General features: G+C 42.7%; 1 protein-coding gene and 1 long non-coding RNA gene across 2 annotated transcripts in view; both read right to left on the bottom strand.

The window, feature by feature from the left end:
• Positions 1 to 16173, bottom strand: part of ROR2 (receptor tyrosine kinase like orphan receptor 2) — a 154848-nt gene that overhangs the window by 103519 nt on the left and 35156 nt on the right. The gene's annotated exons all lie outside the window — the stretch shown is intronic.
• Positions 8829 to 10448, bottom strand: LOC308458455. The gene is made up of 2 exons (XR_013977431.1): positions 10331 to 10448; positions 8829 to 9206 (listed from the first exon to the last, which is right to left on the bottom strand). It is a non-coding gene; the product is annotated as an uncharacterized lncRNA (long non-coding RNA).

Genomic DNA, 16173 nt, shown 5'->3' with positions numbered 1-16173 from the left:
CCACCAAACTTGTAGTTGGTTTTCTTGTGGTGGCTGGATGAGGATTCTCTTAATTACCTGCAGTTTTTGATTATAGCAATTTTAGCTTCTATTTAATGTTTATGGTCCAAAGCTATTACTAGCTGCTTTAGTAAGAGCTGCTTCAAGGAAGTAAGTGGCCTTTTCGTACATAGCCGTAGGACAATCCATTGCGGAATATGAATACTTTTGAGGTGTACTTACGTAACCTACACGGACTTTAACACAGGAAAAGAATGAAAATACCAACTCAATTCCAGGAAATATGGTTGCCTTTTAATCTCATTCCCCTTTTAAAGGCAAATTCCCAGATTTCTGTGGAATTATATCCTAAGCAAATATGCTTAAGACAGCAGCCTTACAACTCAGACCTGTGATTTTTTTGTCCTGAAATGATATCTCGCATAGAAAGGTAGATTTTTCTCGTTTGCAGGCCGAGAGAATGAAGTTAGTTTCATGGGCAGAATTTTAAATATTTTGTAATACTGAATATAAATTTCACTTTACCTAAGCGATGAACAATTGAGTTGCATCTGAAATTCAAGATGGAACCCAATATGGCTGTTGCGTGTTGAGTTTCCCATGCCATCCCCCCTAAATAAATCACACATCACACATCAATTTTTGTTTAGGTTTTTAGCATAATTTTTGGCCACAACTTTATTCAAATACAAAAAAATGCGAGTGGTTGCTTAGGCATTGGTTATGACTATCTGTCCTTGCCCAGGGACAGAACTGACTTCCGGATTCCAGCGGAAGCCAGCGTGGGAAACAAGTATTGGGTGAGAAATGAAGCTGGGCATCAGTCCCTCACTTCTCACCCGCATGTTCCTGTGGGGCTTGCACGGCCCAAGTCCGATGCCACGGACAAGGATGAAAAGAATGGCAAGCCCCTGGATTCCTTTAACGGAATTCCCTTTCCGCACCACCATTGGAGGGGTAGGCACTTACCCCTCCACCAATTTTAACCAATGCCTAACCGCCATAGAGCCCTAACAGCCAAGAGGACGCCCAGAGTTGGGCATCCAGCATTTAAAACCTCTGACCCCACCTCCAAATTTGGCAACATTCAATTCTCCCCAGTAACTCAATTTAACCATTTTGCTGCCTGGGTCCTGCTCCAAAATCTGCCCAGCAACAATAGAGTGGCCTGTATCCCCAACCGCAACACGTGCTCTCTCCTATGGAGAACACGCTTTCTCCAATTTGCAATTGTGCCTCTGCCTCTCTCAGACTGTAACACCTGCTTCAAATGCACTCAAAAATTCAAAACGAGTAACGAAGGAAGCATATAATTTATGCTTAGCAGCAGAGACAGGTGAAACGAATGTCTAAGCATCTAAGATATAGCATCACCGCTGGCTGTGTGCTCTGAAAGAAGTGTCCTTTTCAGAAAATACAAGTTATAAATTACTTCTGACAAATTGACTTTCATCTGCCTTGTACAATGACAAGAACAGAGATACTACTCAAGACTTCACAAGATTCCTTCTTCCTGCTTTGCTCAGACCATGCCCCCAAGCCTTCTTCTGTTACTTTACAGAAACCTGCAATTTATTTTACCTCAACAGGCAACGAAAAATCACCGCCAATGGGAAAGGTGAGTTATAAACCTCACTTCTGCAGAAATTACCTTATGAAACCATGAAGATCATGCTTAAAAGAGCAGGTGTTTCTGATGTTTAAAATGATTTGTCTATTGATTTATTTTCTGCCACAAATTCCAGATATGCTGGAGTTTGGGGAATTCTGTACATGTTTTCAGGCACTATCTCCTTAGCCAGGCATGTCCAAAGTCCATTTTGAGGGCCTAATTCAGCCGCCGGTCGATTTAATCTGGCCCCCATGGCAGTATATGTCCTAGGTCAAAATCTCTGGGGTAAAATTGTTTTTAAAAAAACGTAAAAGCTCGACAACTTTGGTCAGCCCTCCCGCATGTTAACTTCATCAAATCTGGCCCTCTTTGAAAAAGGTTTGGGCACCCCTTGCAGAAAACTTTTTTTTCTGGTGGGGTGTCCTTAGCTATTGGTTTACATGCTTCTAGGCTTAGATTTGACACTAAGAAGACTTCCAAGACACTTTTCTTGTTTAAATCAACCCCCACAGATTAACTTTAAAATCAAAACTTCATTATCACTCCCACACCTTTTTATTTTTTATTTTGCAATATCACTCTGCTAGGCCACTCCTAGCTTGGAAATCAATATATGATTGATTTCAAAATGACTCCAGTTCCAACATATTTTTGAAAGGTTTATTTGTTACTGCATTCCAAAAACATAGTCTAATGTTGGAGAACACTGGATCCCATTAAGTTAACTGAATTTTTTCGTGGGTCTATAAGGGAGGCTGAAGAAGAAAACAGAGGAGATGCTTAAGTGAAATGTTTATTATGCTCATAACAAAAAACAATGCCTAGGCAAAATTCTGGGGTGATAGTAAATAATGAAAGAGATCCTGTTTACTTCAAGGGCCTAAAAGGGCTTTTCTCTTAGTTTCTTAAATGAGTATTACAAACTAGAAATAGGTGCTCTAAGTCTGCTAACTCCTGTGTCAAAATAAAGCCAACTAGAAACAGAATTGACCCCCTATTTCACCCCTGAGCTCCAGCAAACCCTTGGCAGCACACAAAAGAATTTATGGTGGGAAATTACTAAAACAGAAAAAAACCTAACTCCAGTGCTCTTGAAATATAACCATAGAAAATGTAATTTATGATCAGGGGAATTGCAAAGTTATTTTCCGTACTCTGTTTTCAGAAGTCACTGAGGACAGAATTGACCCCAGTTATCTTAGGTGTTTGGTAGTTTCACCTTCTCATTCCTTTCAATAAGGGTGAAATCGGACCATGGGGTGGTATGAGACACCACAGGTCAACTAAGCCCATAATTGGAATACATGGTGTAGGAAGTGATTTGGGTTTTCTAAAAGTGCCTAGATTATGTTCTGTAAGGTAGTCTCTTCTCAAGGTCTTGCCACTAGGCCAATTGCACTGGAGAGGTGCCATGGCTCAGTGGCAGAGCATCTGCTCAGCATTCAACAGGTCCTGGGTTCAAACCCTGGCATTTCCATATGAAATCATGGAGAGTCAGCGAGGTAAAGGAAACAACTGTGTGTGTTTATATTATATTATATTATTATTAAATTTTCTGTTTTACAATTTAAAATATTCATTTAAATAACCTTAAAATGCCAATGACTTCCCTTCTTCTCTTTCCATGCTCATTGTGTATATCATAAATCCCTGCATATTTTACATAAACTAAACCATTCAGTATTCCATTATTACATCTAACAAAACTTGTTTACACTGCTGAATTTATCTTAATGCTGCCCACGTTTTCAAATATACACAGTTTCCCCCATATATTCAATAAACATTTTCCCATCTTCTTTAAACGTATGTTCTTCTTGTTTTCTTATTCGATATGTTAAATCCACAAGCTGAGCATATTCCATCAGTTTAAGTTCCCATTCTTCTTTGGTTGGGACTTCACTCATTTTCCATTTTGGGGCTAACAAAACACGGGCCACAGTAGTGGCATTCATAAAGAACCTTTTTTGACACCTGGGAATTTCCATCTGAATTATCCCCAACAAAAAGGACTCTGGTTTGTTTGTTTGTTTGTTTGTTTGTTTGTTTGTTTGTTTGTTTGTTTTTTGGAAAAGTACTTTTAAACTTTTTTTTCAATTCATTATGGATCATTTTCCAATTCTCTTTTACCCTTTTACAAATCCACCACATACGATAAGTCAAGTCATTTTCTTAGGCGACCTTCCTACAAGAAGTAGCCACAGCAAATGCAGACATGAACCTCACACTCTTGCTTTTGTGGTTTCAGTGTAACATGGGAAAGGGACACTTGTGCCTCCGTCCTTCAGGGAAATGCATGAAGCTGCCTATCTATCAACCACAAGACCACCAACAGCAAGGTTAAAGTTTACTGGGAAATGATATATAATGAATTGAAAAATATGCTTAAAATAATGTTTGAAAAACAACAACCCAGAAGCGTTCCTTTTGGGAATTATAGGGTCAGAACTACCCAAACTGTAGAGAAATTTATTCATGTATGCGACTACAGCAGCAAGAATGTTACTTGCCCAAAAATGGAAAGAAGAAGAGGTCCCAGCAAAAGAAGAATGGATACAAAAACTTGTGGAATATGCAGAAATGGTGTAACTTACCAGAAAAATAAGAAATCAAGATGAACTTTTTCTAAAAGAATGGAAATGGTTTATTGAATATTTACAAATAAACTGTAAACAGTTAAGAACATTGGCAGAATTGTTGTAATAACCTACAGTTTTATAAGAACATATATTTAAAGTCGATGAATACATGAGTATGTTAAGTTAATGTGGAATATGCAGAAAATATAAAAAATAAATTTAAGGAACTGCAGAAAGAGAAAGAGTAGATATATACCTGCCACACAGCAAAGACAGGTGCAATTCTTAGGGGAAGGCCATACTGCAGTGGTATAGCATCTGCTTTGAATGGAGGTCCAAGTTGCAAGGTAGGGCTGGGAACGGCCCCTGTCTGAAACCCTAGAGAGCCTCTCACACTGGCAGTCAGTGTACGGTAAAGGTAAAGGACCTCTGGACGGTTAAGTCCAGTCAAAGGTGACTCTGGGTTTGCGGAGCTCATCTCGTTTTCAGGCTGAGGGAGCTGGCGTTTGTCCACAGACAGCTTTCCAGGTCATGTGGCCAGCAGGACTAAACCGCTTCTGGCACAATGGGACACAGTCATGGAAACCAGAGCGCACGGAAACACCGTTTACCTTCCCGCCACAGCGGTACCTATTTATCTACTTGCACTGGCGTGCTTTCGAACTGATAGGTTGGCAGGAGCTGGGACTGAGCAATGGGAGCTCACCCCGTCATGGGGATTCGAACCGCTGGCCTTCTGATCGGCAAGCCCAGGAGGTTCTGTGGTTTAGACCACAGCGCCACCTGCGTCCCAGGCAGTCAGTGTAGACATTACTGACAGTCTTCTTCTCTGTGGCGGCAACCTGCTGCAGGAATGCCCTATCCTCACAAGATGCAACTGGTACTGATCCTGTTCACTCTTAAGTGCCAATTGAGGACATAGCTTTTGCCATTGGAAGTTGATATGGTGAACCAGAACTGAATTGACACACTGCTCTATCAGCCCATTTTTTTAATTGATTATTGGATTTTTAAAAATCTCATGTTCAAATTTTATTGTCATGATGTTTGGTTTGTCTAATAACCTGCCCTGGGATCATGGCAGATAAAGGCAGGATTCAAATTGAAATAAATTATTATAATTTCCATGTGAACCCTGCCCTTTTTGATTTAAATTTAATAAACAAACAAATGCTTCAAAAGCTGCTGGAACTCACGACGCCACCATGAGCTTGTGAGGACTTAAGTTGTCACGGTTCTTAAATATCTTAGTTCTTAAATAATGGAGCTACAGAACATCTAGGCATCTGTGTTCATTCGATGTGGTGAGGGACCCAAAACCACAGCAGGGCAATCCGACAAGCCCAATTGCATTTCAGGGGACGCTGTGTTTATTTGCTATTGGCTGTAGCACCAAGGGCTCTTTTAAAACAAAAATAAAGCATATCAGAAGCTGTGACCACATTTTTTAAAAAAACCTTTAATACTCTCATTATTGTTAAGATCTTTTAAATGTAAACATTATCATTAGAAGCCTTCAATAAGACTACTGCAACGCGCTCTACGTGGGGCTACCTTTGAAGGTGACCTGGAAACTACAATTAATCCAGAATGCGGCAGCTAGACTGGGGACTGGGAGTGACCGCAAAGACCATATAACACAGGTCCTGAAAGACTTACATTGGCTCCCAGTACGTTTCCGAGGACAATTCAAAGTGTTGGTGCTGACTTTTAAAGCCATAAACGGCCTTGGCCCAGTGTACCTGAAGGAGCGTCTCCACCCCCATCATTCAGCCCGAACTGAGGTCCAGCTCCGAGGGCCTTCATTGCAAGAAGTGAGGTTGCAGGGAACCAGGCAGAGGGCCTTCTAAAAGTCAGATAGTTGTTTATTTCCTTGATATCTGATGGGAGGGTGTTCCACAGGGCGGGCGCCAATACCAAGAAGGCCCTCTGCAGAAAATGGAAAAGCATGCTGTGGTGGGAAGGTGAAAGAGGCAGAGGAGGAAGCTGTTGGTTTTGCTGCAGCAACTTGGATGAATCTTGTCTCTTCCCCAGCCCATACAAAACACCCAGCTTTCCTTATGTAAGCCTGAAAAGGAGGGAGTGAGGCACAGCTTGCCTGTGAAGGAGTGTTTTTGGAGAGGTGGAATATGGACTTCGTCCCATTTTTTCCATTCACTCAAGGAGGAAAAATGAGGGATCAGTGACTGTGCTTTATTTCCTTCTTAATTCCCCCCACCTTCATTTCTACTGGAGAAATTGTACAGGGTCTTTCTTTACTGTAGCAAAGGGTTGTCATTTACTCCATACTGAATTCAATATACAGTATGGGCTCCAACTTCTCCTAACAATTTATAATGGGATCTACCTCTAACCACTTACCGTATTTTTTGCTCTATAAGACTCACTTTTTCCCTCCTAAATAGTAAGGGGAAATGTGTGTGCGTCTTATGGAGCGAATGCAGGCTGCACATCTATCCCAGAAGCCAGAACAGCAAGAGGGATTGCTGCTTTCACTGCACAGCGATCCCTCTTGCTGTTCTGGCTTCTGAGATTCAGAATATATTTTTTTCTTGTTTTCCTCCTCCAAAAACTAGGTGTGTCTTATGTTCTGGTGCGTCTTATAGAAGGAAAAATACGGTATACTGCAGATGTGCATCTTAGGTTAACAGTACAAAAGAATTTTAAATGTAGTTTATCACTTTTCATGTAAGTACTACAGTTTTAAACCATGGGTAGGCAAACTAAGGCCTGGGGGCCGGATGCGGCCCAATCGCCTTCTAAATCCGGCCCACGGATGGTCCGGGAATCAGCGTGTTTTTACATGAGTAGAATGTGTGCTTTTATTTAAAATGCATCTCTGCGTTATTTGTGGGGCATAGGAATTTGTTCATTTTTTTCTTCAAAATATAGTCCAGCCCCCCACAAGGTCTGAGGGACAGTGGACCCCTGCTGAAAAAGTTTGCTGACCCCTGGCTTTAAACTGAAGTTAATCCAACAAGCAGAATTTTAAGTTTGTGACAGGAGTCCCCCCCCCTCCCCCAAATCCTTCAGACTGGGTTCCTCTCTTCTCCCGTATAAAACAAATGGAGCTGCAGGAGGTTTATAAGCCCTTTGCCAGACCTGATTTATTTTCTTAAATAGCTTGCAAATTTAGTAATTGAGTTCTTCAGGAATGTACCTCCTAACGGCACTTCCTGTAGTATTTAAAATCCCAGTTAAGCTTCCAAGCAGAATGCAAACATTCAATGCTGAGGGTGCAATAAGCTCCCATGTGCACAAAAGCATTGCTGATTAGAATTATCATGTAAAATTATTCAATAAAGCCTTATCGATGTGGTAAATGCCTGCATACAATAGCTACCTGTTAAAGATATTACTTTTTTATAGTAAGTGCGGTTCCACAGAGCAGTGATGACCCCATGTTGAATCCCAAACTGCTAGGGATGTAAGAAGCAACAAATATTGCAAGCCAAAGGGCATGGCCAATCATGTGGATCTAAACCATCCAATAGAAACACTGCCAGAAAGGAGGTACCGAATCCAGCATCACCTGAGCTCTGCGAGTGCGGCTTTCTTCTGACTGAAGTGCAGATGTTTGAGGACTGGGACATTTGCAGGGAAACCAAAATGCTTGTTTACAAAGCTATTGCACTACCAACCTTACTGTATGCTTGTGAAACATGGACCACTTCTAAACGCCATCTCCAACTCCTCGAAAGATTCCATCAACGGCGTCTCCAAAAAAATTTACATGTCACTTGGGAAGACAGGCGAACTAATGTCAGTGTACTGGAAGAAGCAAAGATCACCAGTGTTGAAGCAATGATTCTTCAACATCAACTTCGTTGGACTGGTCATGTTGTGCGGATGCCTGAAGATCGTCTTCCAAAGCAACTACTCTATTCCGAACTTAAAAATGGAAAGTGTAATGCTGGTGGTCAACAAAAGAGGTTTAAAGACTCTCTCAAGGCAAATCTAAAATAATGTAGTATAAACACCGACAACTGGGAAACACTGGCCTGCGAGCGCTCCAGTTGGAGAACAGCCTTTACCAAAGGTGTCATGGGCTTTGGAGATGCTTGAACTCAGGACATAAGGGAGAAAGGCGCTAAGAGGAAGGCACGCTTGGCAAACCCTCACCGTGATCAACTCCCACCTGGAAACCTGTGTCCCCACTGTGGAAGGGCGTGTGGATCCAGAATTGGCCTCCACAGTAACTTACAGACCCACAGTTAAGACCGTTTTTATGGAAGACAATCTTACTCGGCTACAAGTGATCACCAAAGAAGAAAAAGACCAGCTTGGTTAGAGACATACATGTGATCAGTCCCACTTATGTTGTTATAATAGCACTCCCTGCAGTAAGTAAGTACTCAATGTCTGAGTAGGTACAAAGCCCAATATACTAGGTGCTCAATATATATTAGCCTGATTCTCCAGGTGCTCTCTTAGTCCAAATATTGAAGAGAAGGAAGCAATTATAAACAAATAATTCACTTATTGAGATTCTACCCCTCCCCAAATTGCCATTTTCATTTGTTCCATTGTCACATAATAGCAAAAAACTAGAGTGACATTCTCCCCCCCCCCCCACGTAAACTGCCCTGAGACCCCCCAGGTATAGGGTGTAATAATAATAATAATAATAATAATAATAATAATAATAATAATACTTTATTTTGGACAAAAACATTGTATTTAAAATTATTAAGGGGGAAATGTTTTTGATTTTTTTAAAGAACAATTTAATCCATGATTTAGAGCCAATTAATGCATAATGATGCTCAGTCCAAATCTGGTTTTTTTGTTTTTTTCCTTATTAGGCTCCCTTCATTCCGTCACCATTATACAAGGGCTGTGCTGTTACAGTGAAGAATTCTTTAATCACTTCTGACATGCATCCACTTTTCTACTTGGCTTGGCCCCAGCAAACATAGTCGTGCTCTACCTCACTTAATTTCTCTCTGCAGCCTTCCCTTTTCCTTTGGGTAACATACCTCATTTCAAAGGTTACAACTTGCCACGAGATTCATCTAGAGAGGAAGGACACAGCTGGCTCAGGAACAAGGTTTTTCTTGGATTCACACTGTGCTCAATATCTAAAGCAAAGAGGTATCCAGGATCAAGGCTCCCTGGAAAATTTCCCCTTTAACCTAAACACGCTTTTCTCTAACTATAGATGTTAAGGGGTCTTATTGTGGTCATTCAGCTGTTTGGGGGAAACACAGTGCACATACTCTGCAGAGACATGGGATGGGAAAATTTTCCCACTACTATGCTTTTTTCCATGGAAAAGTTTCCGTTACTAAAATGCATTGCTTTCTAAAATTAAACAATACCAATGAACCTGAACAGTTTCAAAGCACAGTTAAAGAATAATATTTTCCTCTTCTTGAAGCCAGTGCAGGATAACACCACCCACATAGTGGTGTTCTAGTGCCCACTCGAGAAAGGGGGTAAGAAAGGGGCATGCTGGCACCTCTCCACTGTTGCCAACCATGCCTTCCAGCCAGTGACAGAAACTAAGCTAATCGCCAAATGGCTTGTTATACGAAGGTTGCAGTGGCCACAACAGAACGTCTAGGCACCATTTTTTCCCCCTCCAGTGAAGTTTCTTGTTATGGTTATTATTAGTTTCATTTCTATGCTACTTTATATTTTAAAGGGGAAAAAACTCAAAGCGCTCTACAACACATTAAAACATCAAATAAAACAATTCAGAATAAAACCAATGCAAGCTTAAAGGAAAATATTTTTCCTTTTTGCTTTCCCCATATCCATGTACCTACTTAATTTATATGGCTGCCCCATAACATTAGTACTCTAGATAAAAAAGGTAAAGGTAAGGGACCCCTGGATGGTTAAGTCCAGTCAAAGGCGACTATGGGGTTGCGGTGCTCATCTCACTTTCAGGCTGAGGGAGCCGGCGTTTGTCCGCAGACAGCTTTCCAGGTCATGTGGCCAGCAGGACTAAACCGCTTCTGGTACAACAGAACACTGTGACGGAAACCAGAGTGCACAGAAACATCATTTATCTTCCCACTGCAGTGGTACCTATTTATCTATTTGCACTGGCATGCTTTCTAACTGCTAGGTTGGCAAGAGCTGGGACAGAGCAATGGGAGCTCACCCCATCACAGGGATTCGAACCGCTTACCTTCTGATCAGCAAGCCCAAGCTCAATGGTTTAGACCACAGCACCACCCATGTCCCAAATAAACAAGCACACAATCACTGATAGGTCCACCTGCCATTGTGAGGCTCAAAGCAATGAAGATGATGCCTCCTCAGCTTTTGCCATTGGCTGTAGGTTTCTTGTGATGTCACAAAAGCACTTGGCAACTTTTTTCCAAGGGGAAAGCCCTTTTCTGTTTCCAGCAGGACACACCTGGCAATGGATGTGACATTCAGCACTGCCCAGGTTTCTTCCACTTGGAGGAAGCAAACTGGTGAATGGAAGGAGGCAATCCTCTGGCAGTGGGATGCTAGGGAGCGATAATAAGGCATGTTTGCTTGCCTGAAGGGTGCTGATATCCATGGTTGGAAGCTGGCTGATGTCCTATGATGGACCTAAGAGAAGCTGGCAGATGTTGGTGGATGGAAGCCAGTGGCTTTTGGATTTGGAAGTTGGTGGAGGCTACAAGGCTAAAGCAGACTGGTTTTTGTGAATGTTGGCTGATGGAAGTTCACCTTTGGAAGACAGCCAACAGAAGCCAGTGGATAGTTGTGGACTGAAGCCAGGGCACGAATGTGAATGGATATCATGTTTTTGGATGTCGGCTGGAATACGTGTGAGTACATGGGATGTTTCAAATGTGGTTGAGGCGGAATGGTGTTTGCATGTTCACGAATGTGATGTGTGAAAGAATAGATGACACCCATGGGAAGAGGGATATAGGTTTCAGAGAATAAGGAAATCATGTTTGGGAGGGACCATGAGGGCCATCTAGCCCAACCCCTTACAATGCAGGAATCTTTTGCCAAATGTGGGGCTCAGCACATGACCCTGATCCTATCATTTCTGTTACTTCTTTCCTCTCATGTTCTTTAAGGTTTTGTAATAGCAACCCTGAAATTAAGAGCCTCATATATTTTGTTTTCATGTTGTAATGTTGTGAACTGGCTTGTGATCTTTGGATAAAGGGCAGTATTCAAATTTTAATAGCAGTAATTGTAGTAATAGTAGTAAACTTGCACTGGAGCTGGGACAGAGGAACGGGAGCTCACCCCGTCGTGGGGATTCGAACTGCCAACCTTCTGATAGGCAAGCCAGGGTGGAGCAGTGGTTAGAGTGTTAGACTAGGACCTGCGATGTCTGGGTGACTTTGGAGTCAGTCACAATCTCCTTACCTATTTCACAGAGTCCTTGTAGGGATTAACTGAGCAGGGGGATTCTTTAATAAAAATTATTTTTTTAAAAACCCGATCTGTAGAAAACACAACCTGAAGAAAGAGACAATGCATGTACTTTTGTAAACAAGGAAAATCTTTAATAAAAATTATTTAAAAAACAAAAACTGAGGAGGGGGGTGAACCATGTACTCCTTGGAGAAAAATGTGGGATATAAACACAGTAAATAAGCTCTTCTGCATAAGGAAGCTGGTGAGGGCACCCAAATGAAAATGTCAGTCACCAACCTGGCATCCAGAGTTCTCCACATAGAACCCACGCCAGTAGCAAAATGCGCCTGGCTAATTTCTAACACTGGCCTTCCCACCACCCCCAGATTAGGCATTAGTGTGAAAAGTTCCTATATGAGCTCCTGTGTGCACTCAAGGACTTTGAAACAATTGAGTGTTTCCAAATACGTGGAGCAGCTCTATACACATAGGCCCTATTCACAGCAGTGCTGAAGGAGCAGGCAACAACAACAACAACAACAACAACAACAACAACAACAACAACAACAAATTATACCCTGCCCATCTGGCTGGGTTAATAAATTATACCCTGCCCATCTGGCTGGGTTTCCCCAGCCACTCTGGGCAGCTCCCAACAGAATATTAAAAACACGATAAAACATCAAACATTAAAAACTTCCCTAAATAGGGCTGCCTTCAGATGTCTTCTAAGAGTCAGATAGCTGTTTATTTCCTTGACACCTGATGTGAGGGCATTCCACAGGGCAGATGCCACTACCGAGAAGGCCCTCTCTCGCAGTGAGGAAACTAGCAGAAGGCCCTCGGCGCTGGACCTCAGTGTGCAGGCTGAGCAATGGGGGTGGAGATGCTCCTATATTGGGCCAAGGCCATTTAGGGCAGGCATCCCCAAACTCAGCCCTCCAGCTGTTTTGGCACTACAACTCCCATCATCCCTAGCTAACAGGACCAGTGGTCAGGGATGATGGGAGTTGTAGTCCCAAAACAGCTGGAGGGCTGAGTTTGGGGATGCCTGGTTTAGGGCTTTAAAGGTCAGCACCAACACTTTGAATTGTGCTTCCAGCAGACACAACCTCCCTCTGCAATGCATACACACTGTGAGAAACATGAACACACCCCTAATAAGTACAGGATCCAGGGCTAAGCTCAGGGACGTCCAAGCTGAGGGGCAGGGAACCTCTGGCCTTCCAGATCTTTTTGAACTGCAACTTCCATCATCAGTGACCATTAGCCATGCTAACTGGGGAAGATTGGAGTTACAGTTGAAAAACATCTGGCAGGTCACCGGTTCCTCACCCTCAAAGTGAAGCGCTCAATAAATACTGAACTGGAAGTTATGTTCGCACTTAGTTAAGTATAAAACAAAAACAGAAAAACCCCTACTTTAAAACACATACACTCCTCTAATATGTCCCTGCAGAATCATATTATTTCTATAATAGCCACCAGCTCATGCTCTGCAAACCATTTGATCAGACAGTTGCTCTCTAAAACCAGCAACTTGACAAGACACCCAAAATAGTAAGGTGACCAGAATAACTTTCACCAGAACTATTTTCTATTGGCAAAGTGTTCACATGTAATGTTTTAAAATTTAACAGATGTTCACTGTTCTGCTAGATTTATGATATCCACACTGCATTTTGTTTTGGACACAGATAATCTAATTCTCATATCTTGATCATCAATCTTCTTATGTAAACATCTATATATTTTACCTTTTAAATATTATGGTGTATAATCATGTTAGTCTTATAGATTACTTACTGTCAATTTCTATCCTGTCCTCACATTAAGGGCATGGAAGGTACAGCAGCAGCAATAGTAATAATAATAATAATAATAATAATAATAATAATAATAGATAAGTTGCATACTTAAAGCTGGACAAAAGTCCTGGAATTTAGTTCCAGAATTACTTTTAATTTTAAGAGCCTGCAGTGCAGTTTGCTATACTGTAGTTAAAGTGAAACCTGTCTCTTTGGAACAGACTTCCTTTGTCCCAGAGCCTGTCTCCCCAAGGCTTAGCAATTCTAAGCCTTTCCTTCCCCGTTGCCACCAGCTCTTCCACACACTGAGACCCTACAGGAATATTCTGTAAATAAACTGGCACTGCTTATGGGACAGGTAGCATTTCTGGAAATACTAGCTGGATTTCAGCCTCCCACTGAGTATTCTAAATATTTTTTCAAGGGATACTCAACTACATTTTCCCGAAGTGTCGCCTATCAAGAAAATTAATGACATTTCCCCTGCCTGTTGCAGAGGTTGCAGGTTACACTGCGGTCAACGTGGCATTACGACTGTGCCTGACTGGGTGCCAATCTATATAAATCAACAGAATCAAGTAGTAAAGCTTCTCCTGGATTGTACAAGACCAGGAACAGTCTCACCATCTGAATGGTCCTTGAGAGACAATGTACACATCTAGCACAATAACAGAATACAGTGGTACCTCGGGTTACATACGCTTCAGGTTACACACTCCGCTAACCCAGAAATAGTACCTTGGGTTAAGAACTTTGCTTCAGGGTGAGAACAGAAATTGTGCTCCGGCGGCACAGCAGCAGCAGGAGGCCCCATTAGCTAAAGTGGTGCTTCAGGTTAAGAACAATTTCAGGTTAAGAACGGACATCCAGACCAAATTAAGTACTTAACCCAAGGTACCACTGTACCAGCTCAGGACTGCAATACCTCAAGGACCGCTTCTTCACGTATGAACCTACCTAGACCCTGAGATCATCATCTGAGGCCCTTCTTCATGTGCCTCCTCCTCCTCCAGCGGTCCAGAGGGTGACAACACAAGAACGGGACCTTCTCTGCAGTGGCTCCCTGTCTGTCTATGGAATGCTCTCCCCAGGGAAATTCGCCTGGTACCTTCATTATACACCTTTAGGCGCCAGGCAAAAATCTTCCTTTTTAACCAGGCCTTTGGTTGATCTGATTGACATCCTATGCCCTTTTAGAATGTGGTTCTTTTTTTGGGGGGGGGGTTAATTGGGTTATTGTTTTTAGTTTGATTTTATATGTTGTGGTCTTGTTTGTGAACCGGCCTGAGACCTCCAGGTATAGGGCGGTCTATAAATTGAATGAATAAATAAATAAATAGTAGAAAATTTCCATGTAGAAAAGGCAGGCTAACCTCCTTCCTCACATGCTAGCTTTTGAAATACTGGGATAATTCTGAATGGGGAACAGCCCATGAAACTCTGTTATGTCACTATTCTGCTGCATTAGTTTCAAGTCCCTAAGCCTGTAGCCTTCCATAAATCGCGGGAATACAATTCTCATAATACCTGACCATAAAGGTAAAAGTAAAGGACCCCTGGATGGGTAAGTCCAGTCAAAGGTGACTATGGGGTTGTGACACAGATGTCACTTCGGGCCGAGGGAGCTGGTGTTTGTCCACAGACAGCTTTCCAGGTCATGTGGCCAGCATGACTAAACCGCTTTTGGAGCAATGGAACACCACAGCAGAAACTAGAGCGCCATTTACCTTCCTGCTGCAGTGGTACCTATTTATCTACATACACTGGTGTGCTTTCAAACTGCTAGTTTGGCAAGAGCTGCGGCAGAGCAACGGGAGCTTACCCCATCGCGGGGATTTGAACCTCTTACCTTCCGATCAGCAAGCCCAAGCTCAGTGGTTTAGACCACAGCACCACCGATGTCCCAAATAAACAAGCACACAATCACTGATAGGTCCACCTGCCATTGTGAGGCTCAAAGCAATGAAGATGATGCCTCTCCAGCTGTTGCCATTGGCTGTGGGTTTCTTGTGATGTCACAAAAGCACTTGGCAACTGAGTGGATATAAAGGCAGACCAAGGGGAAAGCCTTTTCTGTTTCCAGCAGGACACACCTGGCAATGGATGTGACATTCAGCACTGCCCAGGTTTCTTCCACTTGGAGGAGGCAAAGTGGTGAATGGAAGGAGGCAATCCTCTGGCAGTGGGATGCTAGGGAGCAATAATAAGGCATGTTTGCTTGCTTGAAGGCTGCTGGTATCTGTGGTTGGAAGCTGGTGGACATCTCATGATGGACCTAAGAGAAGCTGGCAGATGTTGGTGGATGGAAGCCAGTAGCTTTTGGATTCGGAAGTTGGTGGAAGCTACAAGGCTAAAGCAGACTGATGTTTGTGGATGTCGGCTGATGGAAGTTCACCTTTGGAAGACAGTCAACAGAAGCCAGTGGATATTTCTGGATTGCAGCCAGGGCACGAATGTGAATGGATTTCATGTTTCTGGATGTCGGCTGGTATATGTTTGTGTGAGTAAATAGGAGGTTTCAAACGTGGTTGAGGCAGAATGGTGTTTGCACGTGCACAAATGTGATGTGTGAAAGGTAGATATTCATGAATAGATGGGATCCATGGGAGGGGGGATATTGGTTTCATGGCATCAGAGAATCAGGGAATCGAGTTTGGGAGGGACCATGAGGGTCATCTAGCCCAACCCCTTACAATGCAGGAATCTTTTGCCAAATGTGGGGCTCAAACCCACTGGCGTGCTTCTGAACTGCTAGGTTGGCAGGAGCTGGGACAGAGCAATGGGAGCTCACTCCGTCGCAGAGATTCAAACCGCCGACCTTCTGATCAGCAAGCCCAAGAGACTCAGTGGT

Source organism: Podarcis pityusensis (genome assembly GCF_964106645.2).
Source record: "Podarcis pityusensis genome assembly, chromosome: 11".
Taxonomy (NCBI): domain Eukaryota; kingdom Metazoa; phylum Chordata; class Lepidosauria; order Squamata; family Lacertidae; genus Podarcis; species Podarcis pityusensis.
The sequence above is the reverse complement of the archived record's forward strand: the minus strand, read 5'-3'. Positions and strand labels throughout refer to the sequence as shown.